Source organism: Halichoeres trimaculatus, unplaced genomic scaffold (assembly GCF_033239565.1).
Source record: "Halichoeres trimaculatus isolate MK-OKI-2021-1 unplaced genomic scaffold, fHalTri1.1 fHalTri1_scaffold_10, whole genome shotgun sequence".
Lineage (NCBI taxonomy): Eukaryota > Metazoa > Chordata > Actinopteri > Labriformes > Labridae > Halichoeres > Halichoeres trimaculatus.
In genome coordinates this window covers 22,341,916-22,364,085 of record NW_027437187.1, presented here as the reverse complement: position 1 = coordinate 22,364,085, position 22,170 = coordinate 22,341,916, and the positions used below count along the sequence as shown (strand labels likewise).

Here is a 22,170-nt window from a genome sequence, read left to right as displayed (position 1 = left end):
TATTCACATCTCTTTCCCTGTGGGAGGCAATTATGACTCAGAAACACCTTAAAGTGTGCTTTTCTATCTGACGTAAAACTATGTGGGCCAAGGAGCCAGGGCCTGTCCAGCTTCCTGTTAATCATGACATTTAGCACATTTGTCACACAGTGTGGGCTTATACAAATAGTGAAGTCATAAACAAAACAGAAGAACTCAATGGAAAATATTATTTTCTATGGATGAAGTTGATATTATTTGTCAGTTTTCTTATTTTCAATATATCCAAAAAAGAGGCCAGAAACAACTCATAAGATAAGTCTCTACACAAATGTTACTCCAGCTGAGGTAGGGACCATCATCAGGCCTGGGTTAACAAATATTCAGTATAAGGCTGTCCATTGACACATATTAGATACATTTATCATTATAGGTCCAAAATGATGGTTACATGTTTCAAAGCTGACACCTGCTGCTAGCTTGCGCTGTAGTTTGATAATGGCTTCTGTCATAACACTTTAAAGCTCTACTACTCACATGAAGACACACACACATGAAAAAAGGCATCTTGTTACCCAGCACAGTTCAGAAAAGTTTTGCTGACAGCAACAGATTTAAAGTTTTTGGTTAAATGAGCAAATAACTGAATGGAGCAATGTGTAACAGATGTAGATTTTAACCTGGAAAAAAGAAAAAAAAGCTGGTGCTGCTATCTCTTCCAGTATTAGCCACACACAGAAAACCAGATTGATAATGTTGTATTTTGACTGTTTTTGGAGTGTTTTTATAACAATTGACAAGTCTGTGAGTTGGAATCTTATTTCTGGTTGTTTGACAACTTCTGGCACTTTGAACAACAGGAGTACAGGTGCCTATGTGTGGTAGTTGACCAAAGTTCTGAAGTCCTTCCTCTAGATTTCAGGGTTTCTTTTTTTGCTGCATTATAATTTGCTTCATATAAGTGAAGAAAACTTACTGTAATGTTAATATTTTCACAGCTTTTAAATTTCGAAGTACTGCTTTACTTAAAATGCACACTGAAAAAAATGGCATATTAACTACCTAGCATGAAAAGTATGTAAGCTGCAGATAACAAGCACTTGATGTTTTGCTGAAAAGACAATTTTTACAACAGTATTCAATTCTGCTGATAAGACTTATAGGACTGTGTAGGGCAGTAATTAAATGTCTTATATTATTTTATAGAACAGCTGTAAAAAATCTGAGGCATTAACTAAAATTGTGTACTTGTCAAGATGGGTTCACTGTTTGTTTCAGCCTTTAATTGGATTTGTTGATAAGGAGGGAATTATAGAGTCCGCACAGCTATCATCCCAGTGATATTATTTAGAAGCTGTCATAAAGAAGCTACAAGACCAGACTCAAAGTCTTCACACTTACTTTCTGTATTTTTGCTGATGGTTGTTGAGAAGCCATCTGATGACCACGGGACTGTCAGGACCCAACTCAGTTCTAGTCCATGGCTTCAGAGGCAGAGGAGGAGAGGAAGACACTGGGGATGCAGAGAGCCCTGAAACACACACAACATCAAGACACAATTACTGAACAAGAACAGAGACTTAATTTCTTTGGTTCTGATTCACTGGGTTAAATTTGAAGCATCTGTAAAACACTCAGCCTACACACACCTGTGGCTTCATCAGTGTTAATATGCAAATCCAAAATTACCCCTTGAGCTATTACTTTCATTATGAGTCGTTAAAAGCTACCAGATGCACTAAATGATCAACAAGCTGGCTGGGAATACAGCTCTGGATGTGGTTATTGATTGAAAACTAATAACCCATATCCTAAAATTTAGTATTTTTTACTAAAATTTACTTAATTTGTCGCTGCCTGTTTTCTGCTATGAAATCTCTATAAAATCGCTTCGGTCCATCAGCACCTTTTCCTGTGACCAAATTGGTTCTCATACTCAGATGCAGGTGTGTTTATGACACCAACGTTGCAAAGAAAGTGCAACGCTAGCCTCATGATCTCTTGCTTTTTACGTAAGAAAATGCAAACACGCTGATGCTGGTATAGAGACAGAAGGTCAGTGTTGTGTTCCTGCATGACACAGCAGACAGAGATTTGATTATAAAGCACATGGAAACAAACACAAATAAAAACAAGGTCAGAAGAGTGTATAAGTGTGAAGTTTAAAGAGCAACTACTAGATCTTATATATTTTTTTAAATTAAACCCTATTGGATCACACCAGTCCATCCATTTCCATCCTTCTCACAGAGCTGCCTCTGCATGAGGATTGACCACCAGTCCTTCTAAACGTAACTAATGTGTTTTTAACAGCATGCATAATTATACAATAATTTATATCAACAGGCTCTCTTACTGAGTACATTTAGTATATATTTTCATTTTACTTTCTCATATCAAAGTAAAACACATTTAAAAGGTGCTGTCACTGATACCTGCCTTGATGATGTTAAGCAGATGATTAGCTTAAAAGATAACTCATAGAAGCAGTGTCAACAAAAATGTGTTAGAAATATCATAAAATTGTCATATAATTAAAAAAATAAATAAAGATAAAATAATAATTATAATTATAAAAATTTCCCTGTGCCTTTGGTCCTGCTATGAAGTTTAGTATTTCAGTTTTGTCTAAAGCTTGGCACATAATAATGCAAAAGAAATTAGATGACTTAATAAAAGTTAATCACACAAAAGGCAACTTTTTGGTATCTTTACATTGACATTAAACCCACATCCACTGTGGATAAAAACTCGATGTTTTCTCCACTTGAGGCTGTACAACATTGGCCCAAACCAATCCGTAGGATTTGGCTCGATGGACATTTTAAGCATGTGACCAAAGACTGTAAACTGTTATCCTATCAGAATTACCCAAAGCATATTTCCAGGTTTTCAGAAGAGAAAAAAAAACATTTTTTACATGTATTTACTTATTATTATTGATGTGTATAAGAATGTATAAAATTTTTATTCATTACAATATGGGGTGAAACAGAATGTCTATACATGCAGGGAGCGGTCTACTGTGGGTGGTGGTGGTGGTGGCGTGTATGGGGAGAGGGGCTGCAGCAGATGTGTCCTCACAGTGCACGTCTGCAGCCAGACTCTTTCGGGTGCACATGTAACCATCACTTTTTACTGTAAGTTAAATAGTGTTTGAGCAAGAAAGTCATGGATGTGATGTATTTAAACAATTATGCTATAATAAACCAGCAGTTATGATAGCTATAAAAATAGAACCAACGACAACAACCATGGCTGAAAAAAAACACCACAAGAATATTTTTCCAAAAGGCAGGACTATAGTTACTTTTTTTAAGTACTTCTTTTTAAACCTACAAATTTATTTATTTGTAATTATAAATTATGCTTGAGAATGCAATGCATCTAAAAGCTGTTTGATAACCCCATTGAATGAAACAGAAGAAGACTTAAAAATAAAACTGCTTAATGCAACAAGAATAAAAGAAGAAAAAAGCTAAAAGCACTGGATTGCAAATGAATAAGTTCATAAATAAATAAAATTAATAATAAAAAACTCATCAGCAAGGCTCCAAGAAATATGAGTATAGTGCTGTGAAATTCAGAAACCAAGAAAATGAGAGACCCACCAAGCGAGCACTGATGTAAAATATGTACAATGTTAAAATATTCCACAGCGCTGCATCAGAGAAACACCTAACCTAACCAGTTAATGCTACTTCACACATTAACTGGAATTTTCTTGTTGAGTGTTGACTCTTTAGTCTACACCTGCACTGTTTCTACATCATCAGAGGGATAAGGGAACCCTAGAGAAAACAGAATTAAATTATTAGTAAAATAGCACAACATTGAAAGGCTACAGCGGTAATCAGGCTCTTATTTTTCATTCATACACTTTGAAGTCCTTCACTGCTAAAATAGAAGAGTAGTTAAGTAGTCTTCATCTGGTACGTAAATAAATTGCATTTTTTAACTTTATAAACCCTTAACAGCAAATCCTATCAAAATCTATTTCTAAAAAAAAATGCTGCAGCAGATGTTAAAAAGTGTTAAAAAAAAGTGTTAAAAGTGCTTGTGAACACTAATCATTCACAATTCTAAGAATACACACTGTTTCCACATCTGATGTGAAGTCAGAGTGTATGTGTTCACGTATTTATCTCACAGATGAACATTGTTCACCACCACTTGTACATCTGATCTTGTGGTTTCAATGTCAACAGCTGAACTGACAGCTCAGAGGGGAAACTTGTGGCCTGTTACTGGTGTCTGCTTCATTCTCACTTAGATGTTGAAGCCGATATATTTATATCAACAGAGATGAGTTGTGTATTCTTGTCTTTACAGCATTCAGTCTCCAACACACTGCATTTGTTTACCTCCTCTGGATCACTGACCCGTGAGCATTTTGCCTGCGGTCCTCCTGTATTTACAAGGGTCGGTTTGTAGACCGGGAAAAAACAGTGTTTTTATCATCTGCCTGCACAAATGCTGGAGGATAATCTGATGACTTCTTAGCATCATTGGTTAATCACAAGCACAGAATCATGCGTCAAATCCAAGAAACTTCCAAATTTGATGCAATTTTTAGCTGTAGCATCAACACAACTGCTAGTTATCATATCTAAGCCAAAAAAAATCCTTCCTCTTATGTGGATGCTAACAAACACAACAACTACTTTGAAGTACCTATTTGGTCTCTCCTGCTGAGAGCTCATTTTTGTAATTCAGGGACCGATGCATAAGCTTTTTTATTCAGTGACATTTAAAATTAATTGTGTTGCATATTTAACAACAATTTCAGCTCCAAACCAGTCATTATCAGTTGTCAATCAGTATTTTTAAGTATGCAACAAACCTATGTGTGTCTGGTTTTTTTTTTATGTGTTTAAATGTGGAAACTCTTTACGAAGAAAAGCAATACACCTCTGGTGGACTTGTTACAAAAAACAAAGCTGTTTTTTTTTTTTTTTTACTGGAACCACCCTACACTGTGCGTTCTCACCCACCACTTTCTTTATCATGTTTTCAACTATTTAAAGCTTGGCTTCTTTGAATAATCTGTGATAAAAAGCAGTTGGCTGATTATAGCTGTGAAGACTTACTGTAAATCAAAATATGAACCAAACTGTGAAAGTGTGAAGCCTTTACTCAGAGTGGAAAATGAATAACGACAGGAAAACCATGAGCACATTGTTTCCCTATGTGTCATGTCATACTGGTGCTCTTTACCAAACAGTCTGGTGTTGAATGGAAAAGAGCATCAGGCTATTTTTTCCGGTTGTGAACATGCAAATATGTATGTAGGCTTTTGACAGTAATAGGATGAGTTATAGATGAGATAATTGTCTCTATAGTGAGCCATGATCGCCCACATGCAGGGCAAACGTACACAGCAGGTGGGAGATGAACACACTGTACCAACACTTAAACCTGACTCTTTGCACTGGATCTCCTCTGTAACAAGAATGTGGTCAAGCAACAAATCCCAAAAAGGCACAGCTATGCTAACCAGTGTATGCATTTTAACTTGTAGGCTGTAAAATATGAATTGAAAAAAAATGAGTTTTGACAATGTGAGTTTATAGAACCAAGTCCACCCAGCTGTGTTGCTGAAGTATACATTGCAGAAGCCATCACTGAAAGATTCATTTTTTTCCAACATTGTTTGGATTCACTGATTTATGATCAGAGTTTTTTTTTAGGTACGTTTTCCAGGAATATATCTTTTTACTAGATAGGACAAGCAGAAAATGTGGAGAATGGAGATAATATTTAGGAAAGTGTCATGGCCAGGAACTGACTCAGCAACGGCTGGACTGTTGCTTTAATACCTGGAGCTAGCACTGCTACAGCTTTGCTCTTCGTGCCTTGCATACATCTAGTTACAAACCTCTGATTTCCTCTGTTTCACAGAATTAAATGGTGCAAACAGTCTTCATATGGAAAATTTACAAATGGTGCTAAGCTCAAACAAATGCAACGGTAGAACTATGTTGTAACGAATAAAAGTAAAAAAAACAACAACTGTGTGTTATATTAAAAAGATTAAAGAATGTGTTGCAAAACAACGGACATGACTGCAAAACACTTTTTGTTATAATGCAAAGGTAAAAAAAACATATTGATTATGTGTGAAAATTTGACAACAGAGTGTGGATCATGAGGCAGTGAATTTATTATCGAATAACAATTAACAGGATCAGAGCAAAGTGTCTTTGAGAAAAAGACCCCCCTAATGTGCTATAAATTCACAATGTTAAGTCATGCACAGAACTCCACACAAATACATGTGTGCATTGTTTCTGAATTTGCTGTTCTTTTCTCCTAATAAGTGCACTCTGAACTCACCTTTGAGCAGCTTTGCTAAAACTGAGGAACTGGCTCTGACTGTACTGACTCTGACTCTGAATTACGAGTTGCTCTATTGAAAAGATTTTTGGATAAATAGTGTAAATGTGTAAAATAGTAAAATGTGAAGGCAGCGACGTTAGCTGTTAAAGAATGAAGCCATGCAAAAACTGCAGTTCCTCAAGAGTCCACTTGAAGCTTGCCACAAAAGCCTAAGAATTCCCATTAGGCCCCAATGTCAAACGTGGGTAAATCACACAGACTGTATAGTACTTTGAAGTAGTCTTTGTGATGTCACTTATTTGTTTCTAATACTGTGTTCAAAGCCCACCACCAGCAGATACACATTAGAAATGCTGAACCAGAGTTTTGGCTTTGCTTAAGTTTGGATGAGACAAAGAGGCGAGCTTTTAGCCTGTCAGCCAAGCGCCCTTACATGGGCAAATCTCTTAAGTTTAAGAACTGCAAAACTGACTAGGCATGATAAATTTGACCCCCTTACATACTCAGACCATTCTTTTTTTTATTTGCCTTGGCTGTCAACATGTTTATTTTTGGAGTTGGCCTTTTTGGCTTGGTGTGTACCAAGCGGCAACCTCCGGTCTGAGAATATGAGAAAATGCGGAAGTGCTAAAATCTGCTGTTTCTGGAGTGTTCGCTTGAGGCTGGCTCTGGAAGTAGCGGAAGTCACTTGCACACCAAGCCAAAAAAAAAGCCATTTTCAAAGCAGAAATTAACCTATTTACAGCCTGGTTCAAAAAACGTCTCCTGTCTGTTAATTTTTCTACCGGCTCCCACTGTACGGGGGGGTGAATTTTTTTCTAACTCGGCCGTTCAGAGGATATTAAGATCGCAAGCTCCCCCAATAAGAGGCACAGCTTAGGGTCACGTGACGGCCAGCGCCCTATGGCTGTAGGCGAAGCCCTTGCCACTACCAATATGGTCGCTACAGCCGGTGTGCTTCATTTTCCGTTTCAGGAACAGACGGGTGACGTCGGCGAGACTACGTCCATGTTTTATGGTGTGTCTATGGTGTGTACGTGGTTTGTGGTGTTTTTGGGGCATACAACCTAACCAAGAGGCCAAACTGTTGCCCTATAATGACATTTTGTTCAAGCTATCGCATATTGGTGGATCTTGTTGACACCTTTGCTTAAAAGAACAAGGAACGTAACTCTTACATTGGATTCTTCCAGCTCCAGTTGGGAGGGTATAAAGTCTCGACATTAGGCCCTCTGCCAGTGCACAAAACATTTCAGTTACGTTAAATATTATATTAATTGACACCTCTATTGTCTTATCAAGCAATATCTGTGCACGCTGTGAGGTTCTCTCTTTTTTTCTCTCAAATACAAAGAGGGCCAATTCAAAGTCAGTTATCTTGTGTAGAAAGTGTCTTGTACCCTTTCTTGAAGAAACATTTTCTTCATTTGATGGTTTGAAATGTTAAGTTTGATGGCAGAAGAAAAGATGTGACTTTTTATAAAGACTAAATGTCAGGCGTTGAAGAGCTGCAGCTGAAACTGCCTGTGGCAGAGCATCTGGTGTCAGCTTTGAACACACCTTAAGCACGAGAAGAAGAGAGACACCCCAGGTAACATTATTTTTATAAGTTTATATTTCAAGTAAAAATGACTGTTGTTTATACACAATTGATTTACAAGTTCTAAAAACACGTTTTCCTGAAAAGAAATGAAACTTGCAATGTAGAGATACTTTGAATGCTTAAAGAGTCAGATATCTATCAAGACTTTTTTTTCCCGAAAATTAAATATTGAAACCCACTTTAGAAAATAATCCATAATCCCTCAAGAGACACTCTATTGTTGCTCCTTGTGATTTGATCCATGCAATAATTTTTCAATGTTTTCTTCTTCTGATTTTGTCAAAAGAAAAGAAGACTCTCTAGAGACCACTAGCTTGATGCTGATATTGTATTTTAGTCTGTTTGTAGCCATATGCATGTTTATAAGAAAGGAACAAAAACTTCTACAAACTAAATTATAGATTAATAGTTTCCTGATGTGACAGACTAGCTCCCTTCACAGCCTCCCAGTATAGCAGGTGGCACTAATCCAGAGAGTCAAAAAGACCTCTGAAACCTGAAGCTTAAACCTGTTCACAAAATAGTGGCAAGAGACCTGTCAGGCCAGAGTTGGACATAAGATGTGGGCTTGTTGGTTAAACACAAAATAAGTCAGCCTACCCTCAGAGAATCTGATCCCTCTTCTGCCGAACCAAATATTTTGGATTCTTAAAGGCAGGCCGAGAATAAAATCTCACATTCTGGCTTAGACAAACGTACGCGTCCAGCCAACTGTGGCTTCAGTGTGTGAGCTGAGCTGCAGCTAACTGGGGCCAAGCACCGACAGGCTCAAACTGCTGTGTTCCACACTGCTTGATAACCACCCTATGATCCCTGCCCCTGAGCTCATGAGCGCCTGCAACTACTGTCGTTTGTGTAAGTGTGTGAGAATAAAAAATATCTGTAGCATGTTTGCTCCTCAGCGTGCACTCACTGTATTTACGGATTTTTAAGCCAACAGAGTATGATCATAGACTGTATATAGAGTGGACAGTGTGGCTCCGCCATTTATCATTGTACGGTTCTGAAGTCAAAATTCCCCCATCACAGGCGCAGCCATTCTACAGTTTGCAGCCAGAGTCTGCGCGGTAGAGACGATGAGGGGTTCTGGGAGAATCTGAGTGAAGCCAGTTGACAAAAATAACAATATTTTTTTTTCTTTTGAGAGTCTAATCACTTCTTGACTCTACCTCCCGACATATTTTACAATCCCCCCAAAAAATACACAAGAACGTCAGCTGTCAATCATCGTTAAATGTTACATAAAGCCTTATTTTTAACCTCGTATAACTAATGAAAACGAAACTTTTCAGAAAAAAAGAGGATGTGAATACAAGATAGCCAAATGATATCTTCAAATCACCACAACAATCGGATGTGAGAAACATTTCTATGAGGAGCCTTAATATTTTAAAGTTTGACCACAGCCCATCTGGAATGGCTGGAAAGCCCAATTTTTTAACCGATACTGCAGCCAGCCACCAGGGGGAGCAGTCTTTGTGGAGACCTCACTTCGAGCAGAGCAAGCGGTCGTCCATTTTTTTTACAGTCTATGAGTATGATCCTCCACAGAAGACGGCTAATAGAAGATAGCAATCAGTGCTATTGCACTTACAATATAAGCCAACCTTTCTTCTATGGTACAAGAAAAGTCTGTTTTACCTGCACCAGTGTCTCATTTGTTTGTTTTTAAGTATAGTAACATGGACTAAGAAGTTTAAAACAGTGTGTTTGTACTTGCTAACGGTGAAATTCAATGAATAAAAGCAGGAACAGAAAAAAAACAGATGCAGAAAATTCAATCGACTAAAGGTAATTGTATGTTGGAAAACAAAATGCAGACAAACAGATTATTTCCACCTTACATCAGTACTGAATAATCAACACAACCCATTAGCATGCTTCATAGCGCAACACAAGTTATAATGACATGGAAAAAATTCATGTAACAGGATATTATGTCTCACCAAACTACAAACTAAGCACTTCCACTATTTCAAAGTTCGTGCTCGAAAGCACAAGATTCAATCAGTGAATTCCAATGTGGACTGGAAGCAGCACTTGCTATTCAGGCTTCATAACAGTCAGTCAGCCCCAATCTCTGTCTCTCCTCCTCCTCCTTGTCTTCCTCCTCCTGCAGCTACATGAGAAGCCCATACGTGTGGTGATGATGTACAAGCCTCCCCTGTGCTGCATGTGCATATGTGTGTGCTGCTTCTTACAATGTTATCTGGACGATTTCATGGGTGGCCTGGTGGAATGCATGACGTGTTTCAATCAAGCGAGGGCCCTTCACCCAGCACCGGCTCATCAGGTTTAGCCATTTTGATTTCTGAGAGCTCCATCAACATCTGTGTGTCACTTCAGTCAACACCTGTGAGATCGCAGTCATTTCTTCTTCCTCCATCATTCTCTGTTCATGAGCAGGACTTCCCCTGCCCTGCTCTGATTCGCTGTGACCTCAAAGCACCCTGACACTCTGAGAAATCAACTGCAGAGCCTGGTCTCAAAGTGCTGGAAGATGAAGGCACCAATAAGGCAGAAAAAAACAACTGCTTCTTCTTGAAAAAAGAAGAGTAATGCATCTAAGTCTTGACCTCTAGACTGACTCTGTAATCAAGCCTCTCACGAACACTTTCTCTTTCTCTCTCCTAATCCTTCGCCAGACTTAAAAAACCCCAGACTTATGTGAAGCAGCTCTTTACATGCTGGGTGAAAGATGCTGCTTGAAGCAATAATGTCACTTTGCATCTCATTCCTGCACTGCACACTGCCAGCGCAGCATACTATCCAGTGAAGAGTTGTTGGTAATTTACACTAAATGCATCATCACATTAATTTTTGACGTAAATTCCAATTAATGCTGCTGTGGACAGCAAAAGTACAGCTCTGTGTGTACACCTAAGGGCTCAGTGCTCCTGGAGAAGCTTTTAGTTTTAGTGAGATAGTCTTGTAGTTTGTTATCAAACTAATGTCAGATTTTCATTAGGGAAAGACGCATAAATAGCTGAGAACCACAGACTCTACAGAAGATAGATGTAGCCTCAGTTACACCACCCGCAGGTACGTGTGGAGCATTATGAAGTCCAATGATGGCTGTCACCGTTTTCCCACAGATTTGGAAAACTAAACCTGAATCTTGATCAATCTCAAAGAGGTGGAGGTGAAACTGACTGTAACTGACTATAAAATAGTGTCGTTATACTGTTGATTCTTCCAATCTACACTAAAAACTAGAAAAGCACTCAGAGAGCGCAGACCTCCACCAAGCATATTGTGATTGTCGCCAACACTTTAGTTCTACTTTAATGTTATACTCCCTTTCAGCAGACTGTCTGCTACAGTTTTGTGTTAGGCGCAGGTTTGTACGATAATTTGTTACCTGACAGTGTTGAAAATTATGATGACCCAGTACATATTTCATATTCCGGATCTTAGTATCCAGGATATTGCCAGGATCTGAATCTTTTTTGGGTTTTTCCACATCTGTCAGAACTGATCATGACCTTGTCTTGTACTGTTTTGCAAAACAATCCGACAATTTACCATGGAGTTGTTAACACATATGGTGAAACTGCCCCTATCTGACAATGACAAAAAATTCTTTACAGAAAATCCAGGATCCAGACCTTGATCCGGATCACCTCCAAAATTTAATCACTTCTTCCTTCTCCCATTTTTAACATTTCCTGAAAATTTCATCCAGATCTGTTCATAACTTTTTGAGTTACATTGTTCACAGACCAACAAACAAACTCCCAAAAACACAACCTCCTTGGTGGAGGTAATCATGTCATTGGAAACGAAATTAGTTTACTGGTTACACTGAATCAAGTGTACGTTTTTCTGTTGGTATTTCTGAGGAAAAATAAAAATCAATACCTGGCTTTAGTTGCAGAAACGTTGCAACCAGGGCCTTGCTGAGTAAAAGAGCATAATGGGGATGAACAGGATGCTCAAATCTGAATGTCTGATGCTTTTTTAGGTTAAAACTGTTAAACTGTGTGCGTATTCACTAGGACACGGGATTGCACACCAGAATATCTAGTCATCTTTTGGAAGCTAACTAATGATAATAAAAAGAGTTCACACAGTTTGTTGTCGTTTGGTCAGTGCGTGATAACATTACTGTTTCACTCATTGGCTTTCATACTATATGATCCTATTTTGGCAAGAGTCACATCTTTACAACTGAGGGTAGTGGTGGTGCTTGCAGGAAATGAAGGCAAACACTCCTGATTTGGTCCAAAGGGATCACCAGTCTCATCGCAACATGAAAGTACCCCACTGTGCTTTGATAAATTAATATGTTTCAGTTTGAATTTATGATTTCTGGTACAAGTGTTTTTTTCTGAGTACAACTTTAGAATTCACCTAGAAACCAAAGTTCCCCAAAAAGGTTAATTAGCAACAGAAAGACTGTTTAATACTTTGAAACTTATGTCAATTTACTCTGTAACTGTGCAGCATTTTTGGCAGAAGTTTCCATACATTAAGCATCTATGCATACAGACATATCAGACATATAAAAATAGCTTAAACATAATATCATTCAGTGTAATAAAGTAATGTCCACTCTCATAATAGAACAGTGCGTGGGCTCTTATTTTTTGCGTGGTATTTTCTTACCTCTGCAACCTTAATTTTCAAATGAGGTGGCTCATTTTTCATTTTTCTAAATAATTACTTATAAATGTGCTTAAACTCAGAACTGTCTGTTCCAAGTGAATGATGAGATGCTTTATTTCAAACAGCAACAACACAATCTGAAAAGTGATGAAAGTGTGTTGAGAGGTGAGGTCTGCAGCCAGACCCTTACAGCCTGGTTTAAAACAAACCTTGTTTCTCATTATTTTCAAAGCTGTTAAACTTATAAGTTCTATCCATGTAAGGGCATGGCTGACTTGACTGACAGAAGGACACATTGCAGCTGTCTGTGGAGAGGCAAAAAGCCCGCCTTCTTACCTCATCCTGAGCTAGGCTAAGTTCAGCATTACTAATATGACCCTCACCGACAATGGGCTTCAAAATTCTGGATTAGAGACAAACAGGTAATATCACATAGACTACATCAAAATTTTGAACAGTCTTTGGGATTCACATGTGTTTAGATGTGTTGTAAGTTTGGCCATTTTAACATGCGGCCTAATCAGGGCTCTTTGGCTTTTGAGGCCAGTCTCAAGTAGACCCTTGACGAACAGCAGTTTTTTGCACTTCACAATTGGCTTCATTCTTTAACAGCTGAGAGTGCTGCTTGTGGAAAACTCATATATATCCTTCATAACGAAAAATCCTTATGTTAGAGCAACTGGTAGTCCTCCTGTGTGACCTTACAGTCGAGCCAGTTCTTTAGTTCCAGCAAAGCAGCTCAGCCGTGTGAGCAGAGTGCACTCAAACAAAAAGCTGGCTGCTGATGGGCACAGAACAAGATCATAACCCCTTAAAATGTCACCCCCTCCAGCCCTCCTACCACTGTGGCCAAAACCTGGTTTAGAGACTGGGCCTTTTGTGCCACAAGCACACAGATGTGATCACAAACAAAAAAACCTCATAAAAGGTTTGTAGATTTGTTTTGATTTACAAAAGATGTTAATGAAACAGAAGCTAGTTCTTCACTTCTGTGGGGATACATTTAACAGTTGGTGCCAGGTACATTAGTGACATAATGAGAAAGGTGTTTTCTAGCATGGTTGCAAGGACTTAAAAAATACTGATTGGTTGCTATCTGGATACTCATCTTCCTTCCTATGTGAGATGAACAGACCTGCTAGCTAAAGCCAGCTGGCGTTTCCTATTTGAGTTGGGCTGATGGAGGGTTTCCTCTCAAGAGCTAACACACAAAATCTTTTTCATGCTTCCACTGTCCTCTCAGAGACCAGCATAAATCAAGTCCTGAAGATGACTGTAAATATGCTAATAGATTAAAAAAAAACAACTCAAAATGCAGAATTTTGCCATTAACTGCAGATTTATGATCATTTGGGATATATCATCACAGCACTGATCATTTTGAGATTCAAGGCCTGTTACATATGTAGGATAGAATAATGCCTCCTTTGAATCCACATTTTCCATTTCATACACACACGTACACACACACACACACACACACACACACACACACACACACACACACACACACACACACACACACACACACACACACACACACACACACACACACACATACACCCTTACATATACACAGCTATATGGAACTTCCTGTCCTTGTCAACCTGATTATTTCATTTTCGGTGCCATGAAAGAAATACGGTAAAACAGCCTTTATTGCAGAGCAGAGCAAACTGTCATGTTGCCTCAATCGCTTACAGATGTAGCTTTTCCAATGTAATGAAATATCTTTCCAGCTCAAACCCTGCTTCAATCAGCTCTGTTCTCTTGCAATGACCCCATAAAAATAAGAGTTTCATTATTTCCACAGAAACTTCAATAAAGGAGGAAACACAAGAGGAGATTGTTTTGACACCTCAGACTCTCACAGTACTCAGTGCTGTGTGCACCACAACTGGTTTGACTGTGTGCGTGGGCGCATGCATGCACACTTAAGTAGGCGGTGAGGGCAACATCTCATAACCTTATTCTTAATTTAGCAAGTGAAGACAATATGTTAAACCCATGAACTGTAGGCTTTCAGTAAGAAAAAGGTTATATATGGTTATTGTGGGATGTAATGAATTTAAAATCTCATGTTACAAAAATCATTGCAGTATCCAAAAAAAAAATCTAACAAATGAAGATTTAGACAAAAAGCTATTTATGCTTTTGTGCCGGTATTTCTTCATAAAACATGTTTTCGCAATGGAAATCAACCACTGGTATTTAGCTATATATTGAGCAATACAGGTAGCCAACTCAGACACCATTTCTGGGAAGTGAGGCTGTAAACACCACCTCCAGAGTCATAAGGCCTGACTTGATTTTTTCACTTCATCTTCTCAAATCATTTTTCAGCTAAGATAAGCCAAGTTGCTTCTCATGTTACTTGTATTCCCCAAATATGTGCAGTGAAGGACACTGGAGTCCGGTAGTGCATTGTTCTTTGTATTTGAACAAAAAGGCTTCGGTACGTCATTGCTGGAGCCTTCACAAGCTCAAAATCTGTTAAGTGCAACTAACACTGGTGTTCGCCATTTTCGCTTCAATAGATCTGAGGCAGAGAGTAGAGTGCATCTGGATATTGGACACATATGGAAAAGTTTTGCCTGTACTTTCCAATTCTACCAATGCTGGCTGAAACAAAACTTCTTGAAATGGAAATTTACCATTATCCCAAGACAACAGCACAAGACAGCAGTGATGATGTTCAAGACCACAAGTCACTGACAGTCACAAAAACTAAATAATTTCAGCTTCTCTATTAGTCATCAATTCTTTTTTAAGTTTTCTTTAGGTGGGTGTTTGCCATAGACCACACAGATGTAGCCTCATTTTCTTCTGAAGTGGAGATCTGAATTGTCCACATATTGAAGATGCTGACTCAGTCAAGCTCACAAGAGGCAAAGAGGCACAGTTGAGGCAGGCCTTCAGCCTCCTTACTTAATGTTAAATGTGCACCTGTAAATCCAGCCATGCCCCTAATACTGCAAGACTTCATGCCAGGCTGTAACATGTGTGCTGTTAAGATCTGTGAATGGATGTGTAGTTTCCTGTGCTTGTTGGCTCAAGGTGATGCTTGGTATTTGCACTCAGTAGAGATTAAGCCATTGGTGTTCATGGGGAAAGTAGCAACAACTTACAACTAACAGTTTTGGATTTGCCACTGGGAGACAAAATATGACTGTTTCAACTTTTTTTCCAACTGACTTCAATGACTAAAAAAAAACAGATAAACACTGATAAACATGCAGGACTTATATGCACCCTATCAACTACATTTCTCTAACTGGGATTTTTCCTGTATCCAGGCTGTATTTCAGATGCCACTACTTGTTTCTTATACTTTGAAAGATACATAAGTTTGCTGTCGAAAGGGGGAAATCTATTTGCATTTCCTCTGCCTAAGGAATTATACTGACTTCACTGGTTTATGGAGACTTCCAGTGGGTTTCTCAGATGTGCAAGAGATGGAAACAGACAGCACAGATGCTTGAGTCACAAAATCTGAGCACAAAAAAAAAAAAACGGAACCAGAAATCAACTCAGGAAAATTTTAGGTGTAAGGAGTTAGGGTTCTAAATGACAACACCCATAGTTTCAATCTACAAATTTTATTTTTATCGCCAAAGGAAAAAGAAATGCAAATAAAGATAGAGACACAAATACTGAGAGGAATGCAGAGAGATGCACTTTAAGATGTTGAAGTATAATACATCAACTTGATCTTGCTGATGATCTTGTAGTGAAACTGAATTCAACCGCAAGGCCCTGAGTGCATCCTGCACTTTGCTTCGGTCATGCTAGCCGAACGATTAGCGATTCAAACAGTACCCAAGGAAACCACAATAGTTTTTTTGTCTGACCTACAACTGTGCATTTGTGAGACACAAGAGCAGACCAAGAGTCTACAGCTGATGAAAGGAGCAGAAAATAGCACACATGAACCCCAGTTTGAAACTGTAGAGCTGTAGTTTGAGCCCTGTGTTAAGGCCAAATGACTGAAAAACTTTGAAAAGATCTGGGATATGATCTTCTCATGAAGATATGAAATTCTTATCAAAAAAGTTATGAAGATTTTCTTTGTGCTCCTCAACCTGACCTCAGGCGCATCTATTGACAAGGAGTGCCAAGGGGTATCGGAGCACTATGGCAGAAAGTTGTAGACACTGGTAATACAAGAAAAAAGTCTTCCTTTGACAATTTTTTTGCAGGGTGTTATGTGCTCTTTTTGGAACCATCAAAGATCATGAGATGACTTACTGAAAAGCCTAAGGTGTAGATAGTTAACATTTCGTTATTTCAATTGTTTGTGTTTTTGCTAGTTAAAAGCAAAACTGGTTTCTTGCATGGGTTTTTTCTGAGAAAGCCAAAACAATACCACGTATAGTGCTTTTTTTATACTGACTATTTAACAATTTCTGAGCTAATACCAGACGTGTGCAGCTCTTTGTTTACTAACAAGACATTAACAATGAGTCAGGATTTACTATTATTACTTTATGAAAAATCAAAGTCTTATTATGAATATTATCTTGTTATTACCATTTCTGCAAGTGCCTAGCTGTAGCGTGGCTTAAAGCTGTTAGCTAACAGTATTACATAACAGGAGAAGAAGAATGATGACTACATCTAATAGCTGCTGAAGAAGAAAATGTTACTGAAGGTTGCCGGTAATACAGAAGTAATTCTGTGAGATTCAGAGACTGAGAATACTTTAGACACCGATCATGGCGTTAAAATGTGTACGTGTCATGAAACACAGGCGTAAAAACGAAACAGGAGAGCCCTTGCACGACAGAGACTGGCTGACAAAAAACCTACAATATTTTTGGAACATATTCAGCCAAAAGAAGAAAACATAGCAATAACAGTTTGGTTTGATATTGATCAGACGTGATAATTAGTAGAGGGTGGGGGTAGTCCACCAATTACAGAATAGACACCAGTGACAATTAAATGGTATTTTAATTTGAAATGCCCATTCTTATTAGACTTACTAAACCAGATCAGATGAAGTAAATTGCAGATTCACACAGTTTTTTTCCACCCGCTTGAGCCCTCCGCCCAAATTTTAAAACTTCCAGATTATACTGAAAAACCTCACATTGTCAGGTGGTAATGTTCAAATAATTTCAACTATTGTTAGTTCTGGAGTGCTACAAGTTATCATGTCAAGAACTACACTTGAAACACAGTTTAAATCTTTAGTTCAGACATTTAATATTATAGACCTGTAGTCCAGTGATTTTTATGGAACCTGTTATATTTCCAATATCAAATCTATCCAACAAGGTACATTAGATGGGGTCCAGATCCCACTGCTCAGACACTATGCAGGTGGGCGGATGGCCAACAAGCCCTTGGGGGTGTGTGGGAGAGGCCTTAAAAAAGATGTGGGAGGATGTAGCTGCAGGGTGAACAATCAGCACAGACCTTCACCATGAATTTTCATAAAATTAATACATTTCTGAGTGTACAGTGTGAGGAAAAATGACTGTTAACAGACGGTGATATCAAAAGTTCCATGCAAACTTCAATTGATAAAATAGTGTTGTGCTACACTTGTAGGTTTCTGTACTTGTTGACCCTCTTGACTCATTACAGATCCTTGATTTCTAATCAGCCTAGAGAGACTTTAAAAACATTTCTTTGACTCAGAAAGAGTGATTTGATCCAAAAAGTTTGATCTAGTGTGTTGCATCTTGTGGAGTCAAAATGACATGAAGGTAACAGTGACAGGCAGTGGGGCATTTGTTTCTTCTAGACACTGGTTGATGTAGAAAGTATGCACAACAGGGTGGTGAATAACCTGCACTTCTTTTTTAAAAATCTCCTTCAATGAAAAAGAAAACTGTGAGACAAAATGGAAATACTCCAGCTGGGTGTTGCAGAGAACAGGAGACCTGACCCCTTTCCTGAATGAATGAAAATGACCTACGCTGTGGGCCTGCATGAATCTAAATTGAGTCACCAAGGGTATCCTGTGCAACAGTGTTCTGTTTGATTTCAAAACTGCACCCTCGCTGATTCAGGGCAGGACAGGGGACGGCTGTACGCACTGGGCTTTGTGCGAAGAATGCAACAATGGCAGACGTCTCCAGCAGTAAGCCTGCTCCTGAACAAGTAGAGCAACACAAATGCAATTAGGAGCAGGAGGCACAGACATGAGTGTACGTACATTTATAGGGTATGGCTATCATAGAGGATATCTTTTTAACCCACTTTAAAATCCATCGCCCGAGGCTTCCTGTAACATGTAGATTCAGACTGATTACAGGCAAATGATGTGAGCAACTGTAAAAATGTTTACAAATAACATGAAAAGATTACGCTTTTGTCTTCATCAAAATTCAACAAATCCTGTCCATGAATACAACTACAACATCAGTGGTCACCTGATCTGTTTCACCATAAATGCTGTAACGACACATCCTCCCAGGCAGCAGGAGACATTACATGTCTTTATATTACTCATTATCATGGTGGCACATTATTGTGTTAGAGCAGAATATTATAGTGTTCGGATGAATTAAAATGAAAGGTCTCACAGTTTTTGTAAAGTGTCACATCACCCAAGTGATGATTAAGCATCTGGATTCAACAGCTTGATCCTCAAGTGTCAGATGTAAAAGGAACAGGCTGTGCTCTGAGAGGTGCATGCCTCTGTTTAGAAATCAAACAACCTCTACGGCAGAATCATGAAGTCCAAGCAGAACTAAAGGCTTTGTCTTGTGCCTGCTATAAGTTGCTTAAGTATATCTGTCTGTTTTCGGGGTAAACTGAACACCCCCAATTCTCTCATAAAATGTACTTCATTTGAAGGAGGATCTGGACCCATGAGCTCATGTTAAGAATATTCATTAGGATAATATTAAAGATCAAGGCATTGTAAAGACATAGCTGGGTATTTTCACAAACAAATACCCCCCCCCCCCCCCCCCCCCCCCCTGTTTCCCAGCATATATATGAATACATGAATCCAGAGTTTTCTAAAAACTTTACTTTGGCGAGCGTTTTCAGGAAACATCATTTTTAGTGATATGAAACTGTTTCCTGTGATTGGCAGGCCTAAACATAAAAATACATGCAGTTTTACCAGATACCTGGCTGCATGTGGACATGGCCTAAATGTAGCTGACAGACGTCACGTCCTTGTCTTACTACAGCCCTACAGGTTTCGTTAGTATGGCTGAAGTTAAATTTTCTTGTTCCAGTATTTTATGAATTGTGAAAACACTACAATTGGAGCACATAAACACCTTTCATAAACCTGTTTGCCTCTTGCTCTGACAGATTTACACTGTAAATGATCAGACATAGAAACAGACACACGTAAAACACAAGCTCCTGTCTTGCACACACTGCCAAATCTAAATTTACAATGAAAAGGTTCATAAATCAAGATTAAAGGGTTTCTTGCGGTCAACTTATTACAACACTTCTGTGGTGTGAAGCCTCAGCTACCACCACCTCATTAAAGAGAAAACTGGAGGTTTTTCCAGCTTAATTGCACAAGCCTTAGGACTCGATGTAGAAGTGATTAGGAGGTACATTTCAGACTGCTGCCTTTTATAAAACACACCTGAGAGACAATTTTCTCAAAAAACATTTATCAAGCATCAAGTCTAGTGTACAGAAACATAAAACCACGGTACAGTGACTGACAAAATGACCAGTAGCCCCTTGACCCTCTGTGAGAGCAGTCCCTCTTCCTGCCTCCTTGGCCTCTAGCTGACCTCCCAGGCCTGCAGACAGAACACTTAACATTGCTCCTGCACCTGTAGAGATGTCTGAAGAACATGGCCCACTTCAAAGCATGCAGTGATTGGACCATGATTACTACGGGCACTTGACTCATTTCATCTCCCATGAAGGACTTAACTTTTGGGGAAGAGACAGGAAATTTAATCCCCTTTTACAGGTGATTGTTAGGATCCACAAAATAATTTCTTTTTGTCAAATGATACTGCAGAGAAAAAGAACATAGCTGCTGGGTTCTTTAGTGAAAACTTCAAAATGATATTTAAATAATGCAACCAGTGTTCTCTTTTTATTACAAAGACAGCTTGTGATCACAACTTTTGCGGCCTCAGCTTTTGAAGTAGATACTGGGCAACTAGCACAGATGTTTTCAAAGGAATGTCATTTTGTATCAGTCAAGAAGCAGTCTGATAAAGCACCACTCCCACGGTGACATGAAAGCCCAACTGGGTTCAACAACAACCGTCATCTCTGCTCTGCTTTTCTGTAGCTAAATGCCAGTGACAGGAACAGAATTCACAGTGGTAACTGAAAAGGTGCCAGGCGCCCTCTCCCTAGTGTCCTGCTGCACTCAAGCCCTCTGTGGAGCTGGCATGGCCTGGCTTGGCCGGGCAGCCACGGGCCCTGCTTTGTATCTCGCCCCGTTTACTCCAACTGTCTCCAAATCAGACTCGGCGACTGTCGACTGTCCATCTCCACAGCCCAAAACAAACATTTAGCCTTGGGTGATGGGTTGGCTGAATTAAACGTTAGGGTTATTCAGCAAACAACAAGTTGATTTGATGTAAATTGTCTTCTTCCAGCTGACCAGGAGGAAACCACAGAACAGTTTATAGTATTCTTGTTGAATGCTGCTTCTACATAATCAGGTAGATTAAAGGTTTTGTAATGTGGGTCTCTGTAAGGGGTAAGGGATATGGATTATATATTTCAAGGAATTAGTAGCTTCTCATCACACAGACAAGCCTGGCAGGTAGACAATGTGAACCAGGCCAACAGTAAAAGAACCGTATAGAGGCAGTAAAGACCAACCTGGCAGTGGTACCTGCAGTTATTCTATAAATTCCTTTATTTTAGGATAAACTATTTAAACATAGTCTATAGCTGTTATGTATTTCACTCCCATCTGGCTCAAAACACACTGTGGAGATTAATATTCCATGTCTGTAAAAAGCACAGCCTTCCAGGCTTTGTAGCCTCAATAAGCTAATGGGCTATTTGTTTTAGGATAAGCTACCATCACAAAATATACTCATGTTTAATATTACATTGGTACTATATATTCTTACATCTCAAAGGTCTGTGACTAAGCATACAGACTCAACATCACATCCATGTTTACAGCATTGTAGTCTGAGACTCCGGTAACGTCTCACCCTAAACCGTCGATGAGATTTGTGGCCTCGATTCATTTGACTTCGACCTAAAATAAAAAGGTTCTCGCACAGAACCTGAAGTTGAATTCATCGAGGCACGTACTCGCATAAAAGCAGGTGTACCTGTCTGCAGTGGTAGCCCATTGTGTTCACTATCAAATCAGCCATGAATCGGCCTGTCGCGCCGCATGTGGATGAGATAAAAACATGTCTGTCTCTTACCGTTCTGTTTTCAGTCATTACTCCCCCATCCTAAATGTTTTCAGTCCAGACCTCTGACGAACCGTTAATTCCTATCAGACTGTCTCACTCTCCCTCTCCCTCGCTCATCCCCATGTCATATTTCTCCGCTGCAGCAGAACAAAGCCACGCCTCCTCTGACAGCCGCTGCCGCGTGACGTCAGCCGGCGAGGAACTTTGGCACACGCCCTCTGATGCCATGGGTACAGTTCCAGTGAGGAGCCGCGAGAGGCCGCTGTTCCGTAACAAAACAGCTTCAACTTCATTCACCAAAGT

At 39.2% G+C, this 22,170-nt stretch overlaps 1 protein-coding gene across 1 annotated transcript in view; it reads right to left on the bottom strand.

Annotated features, from left to right (window-relative positions):
- The window catches only part of otud7a (OTU deubiquitinase 7A), a 48,332-nt gene extending 26,313 nt beyond the window's left edge, over positions 1-22,019 (bottom strand). Inside the window, exons 1-2 of the mRNA XM_074678177.1 lie at positions 21,877-22,019; positions 1,381-1,510 (exon numbers count right to left, since the gene is read on the bottom strand). The gene's annotated coding sequence lies outside the window, so the exon portion shown is untranslated. The remainder of the gene's footprint in view (positions 1-1,380; positions 1,511-21,876) is intronic.
- Positions 22,020-22,170: the final 151 nt, after the last annotated feature.